General features: G+C 46.7%; 1 pseudogene across 1 annotated transcript; it reads left to right on the forward strand.

The window, feature by feature from the left end:
* The first annotated feature begins 2,465 nt into the window (after positions 1 to 2,465).
* On the forward strand, positions 2,466 to 3,884 carry LOC110285006 (annotated as a pseudogene). The gene is made up of 2 exons (XR_002377013.2): positions 2,466 to 3,058; positions 3,103 to 3,884. The product of XR_002377013.2 is annotated as a cysteine desulfurase, mitochondrial-like (transcript).
* Positions 3,885 to 4,134: the final 250 nt, after the last annotated feature.

Consider the following 4,134-nt stretch of genomic DNA (forward strand, 5'->3'; position numbering starts at 1 on the left):
TTGGAAATATGTGATATATTTTTATTTTGTTTGATTTTACAAGGGGGTTACAGCTAAGGATTGCCTTGAGTCTCAGAAGAGAGTTTGACTTTGAAGCAGTCTTGAGACTATGAAAATGGGGACTTTTGAAGTTGAACTGAATGTGTTTTGCGTTATGATACAAATACAAGCTTCTGCAGGCCACGTAGTGGACTGTTGTACTTTGAATAACAATAGCCCCCATACACTCATATGTTTGAATGCTTGGTCTCTGATTAGTGGAACTGAAAAAGATTAAGAAATATGGCCTTCTTGGAGTACTAGATCTGGCTTTATTGAAGGAGTATCACTGGGGATGGGCTTTGAGGTTGCAAAAGCCCATTCCAAGCCAGCTGTGAAATCAATCTCTCTCTCTCTCTCTCTCTCTCTCTCTCTCTCTCTCTCTCTCACTCGCTCGCCTGCCCTCCCTCCCTCCCCCACTCTTCTTCCCTTCCTCCCTCTCTCCTTCCTTCCCTTATCCTCCCTTCCCCCTCTCCTCTTCCTCTCTTCCTCTCTCCCCTCTCCCTCCCTCTCCCTTTCTGATGGTGGGGGCTGAAGAGATGGCTCAGCAGTTAAGAGCACTGATAACTCTTCCAGAGCTCCTGAGTTAAATTCCCAGCAACCACATGGTGGCTCACAACCATCTGTAATGGGATCAGATGCCCTCTGGTGTGTCTGAAGACAGTGACAATACAGTGTACTCACATATATGAAATAAGTAAATCAAAAAAAAATGTTAAAAAGAGGGAAAACAGGGCAACAGACCACATGTGACAAGAAAACAGAAGAGGGGCTATTTAGCAGAAGAAGGTTGATTACAGGAGGAAAGCACCACTGGTAGGTTTTCAACCTCTCCCACATGTTCCTTCTACTCTGCATCTGGAAATGCTGATAAAGATGTGTATTGCTCCATCTGGTGTTCATGGAAATTTCTGACTGTAGATCAAAATTAGAACTGTTCTGCTGTGTGGTATTCAATATATATCTACAGTTGAGTATTGCCCCCAAAGCTCTGCTGGTGAGATCAACCTGAAACCACCACATAATAGGTTTTCTCCACAAATTAAGTTAGCCAATTCAAGCTGAAATAAAAGTATAAAATCAGGTTTATTTAGGAACAGTTCTTGGTCTATTTCACCAGTCTCATGGGACAAGACCAAAGAATAAGTTGCATGGAGATAGGGAGACAGGAAGACAGGGAGGAGGGGGGGAGGGAAAGGTGGAGGGGGAGAGAGAGACAGAGACACAGAGAGAGAGAAACAGAGAGAGAGAGAAACACAGAGAAACAGAGAGAGCAGAGAAAACAAAAGAGAGGAGTAATGCAGAGAGAGCAATCTGGGGTAGCACGTGAGTCCTTTTATTAGCAGCACACACTTGGTGCACCTGGTGATGGCAGATGATGACCTAAGCTGCTAAGTCCCTGAGAACAGACCAGTGGAAATGCCTGTATATAAACAGGCTTAGGATTACAGATCCTGGGTTTGAAGCCTAACACCCTAGTCTTTTGTTGATAATAAATAAACAAAGGGTGATGACAAATAGTCATCTAGAACTACTCCCTGCTGACATTGAGGCATCATTACTGGGTGCTCAAAAAGCTGGAATGTTGGCCAAGTCCAGGAAGAACAGGTTGTTTCAGCTGCTTCCCAGGCTCTATGGACCATCTGAGGCTAGGAAATTACAGTTTTCAGTTGAAACAGTCTCTAGTTACTTTGAAGCTGACCTGAATGCAGAATTTGAGGAAATACCTGGAAGTGGCAGGATGCTAGAACAGAATGTGTGTGTGTGTGTGTGTGTGTGTGTGTGTGTGTGTGTGTGTGTGTGTGTGTATAAAGTCATGGAGTTTAGATAGGAATTTTTCCCCTTAGATGTACATTTGAAAACTTTTATGCCCATGGCTTTGGTATTTAGGGAAGAGAACCCAAAACCAGAGAAAAAGAGAAGGATCCCACCCTCTGGAATAGGCAATAGGTGGGGAACTTTAGGCTGCTGGTTGACAGGGATACTTATCTAGAGTCCATTTGACCCATGAGAGATCAAATTCCCTGAAGCTTACAAAAAAATTTTCAAGTTTTCAAAAAGAGATACATTTTATAAATATTAATATTACCATTGTTTGTAATCTGTACTGAAACCCACATAGCAGAGAAGTCAATGGACTCACATCTTTGTGTCATAGTAGAAGCTTGGGAAACAGTTTTTGGTTAAAAGCATGAGCACTCAGGCAAGCTCAGGGAAGACAGAAGCCTTTTGCAGAGCAGAAGGGGCAAAAGCTCACTTGATCTGGATTTTCAGTATGACTACAAACCATGAAAGAGGGCCTTCTCTCTATCCAGAAAATGGGATGTATACAAATTTAGCACAATGAGATGCACTTTTAAATCCATACTTAGAAGACCACCAAAGGAAATTTAAGATCTTGAGCTTATGGGCTGAGGACTGGCTCTGTGGCTGGGAACATGCTGCTGCGAGCCGCTTGGAGGCGGGCGTCGTTGGCGGCTACCTGGGTGGCCCTGGAAAGGTCCTCGGTGCCCACCCGGGGACTGCGCCTACGCGTTGTAGATCATGCCCCCCCCCCCAATTCGGCTGTTTCCTCAGAGGCAGTGCTGCGACCTCTCTACATGAATGTGCAGGCCACAGTGCTTGATGCCATGCTCCCATACCTTGTCAACTACTATGGGAACCCTCATTCTCGGACTCATGCATATGGCTGGGAGAGCGAGGCAGCCATGGAACGTGCTCGGCAGCAAGTAGCATCTCTGATTGGAGCTGATCCTCGGGAGATCATTTTCACTAGTGGAGCTACTGAGTCCAACAACATGCAATTAAGGGAGTGGCCAGGTTCTACAGGTCAAGGAAAAAACACTTGGTCACTACCCAGACAGAACACAAATGTGTGCTGGATTCCTGCCGCTCCCTGGAAGCTGAGGGCTTTCGGGTCACTTACCTCCCTGTGCAGAAGAGCGGGATCATTGACTTAAAGGAACTAGAGGCTGCCATCCAGCCAGACACCAGCCTACTCTCCGTTATGACTGTGAACAAAAAATAAATAAATAAATAAATAAATAGATCACCAGAAAAAAGAAAGAAATTGGAGTAAAGCAACCGATTGCAGAAATAGGGCAGATTTGCAGTTCCAGAAAGGTGTACTTCCACACTGATGCCGCCCAAGCTGTTGGAAAAATCCCACTTGACGTCAATGACATGGAGATTGATCTTATGAGCATCAGCGGTCACAAACTCTACGGGCCTAAAGGGGTTGGTGCTATCTATATCCACCGTAGGCCCCGGGGTACGTGTGGAGGCCCTACAGAGTGGAGGCAGGCAGGAGCAGGGTATGCGGTCTGGGACAGTGCCCACACCCTTGGTGGTGGGCCTGGGAGCTGCATGTGAATTGGCACAACAAGAGGTGGAGGACGACCATAAGCGATCTCAAAGTTAGCAGAACGACTGGTATAGAAGATAATGAAGAACCTTCCAGATGTGGTGATGAATGGGGACCCGAAGCAGCACTACCCTGGCTGTATCAACCTCTCCTCGTATGTGGAAGGAGAGAGCCTGCTGATGGCCCTCAAGGATGTGACCTTGTCCTCAGGGAGTGCCTGCACTTATGCGTCATTGGAGCCCTCTGAGCGCCACCTCAGAGCAATTGGTACCGATGAGGATTTAGCACACTCCTCTATCAGGTTTGGCATCGGCCGCTTCACTACAGAAGAGGAGGTGGACTACACGGCGGAGAAGTGCATCCACCACGTGAAGCGCCTTCGAGAAATGAGTCCTCTCTGGGAGATGGTCCAGGATGGCATTGACCTCAAGAGCATCAAGTGGACCCAGCATTAGAGGAGTGGGCTGTGACTTTGTGCTGGCCTGGCTGTTCTGGCCTCACTAATCCGTGCACAGCCAGGAACCTCATCACCTGACGTGGTCCATGCTCAAAGCAGATGGGAAGATCTGTAGTGACTTCACCACAAAATGTTCAAGGAAAGCTAGCCTCAGCTTCTTACTTGAACATTCCTCAGTTTCTCCCCCCAGATTCAGGAGGGCTACAAACAGCCACACAAGTGGGTAACTGAGTGTTACCAGGGTTTTCTGATTTCCCACAGGAATATATTGTCT

Source organism: Mus caroli, chromosome 18, assembly GCF_900094665.2.
Source record: "Mus caroli chromosome 18, CAROLI_EIJ_v1.1, whole genome shotgun sequence".
Taxonomy (NCBI): domain Eukaryota; kingdom Metazoa; phylum Chordata; class Mammalia; order Rodentia; family Muridae; genus Mus; species Mus caroli.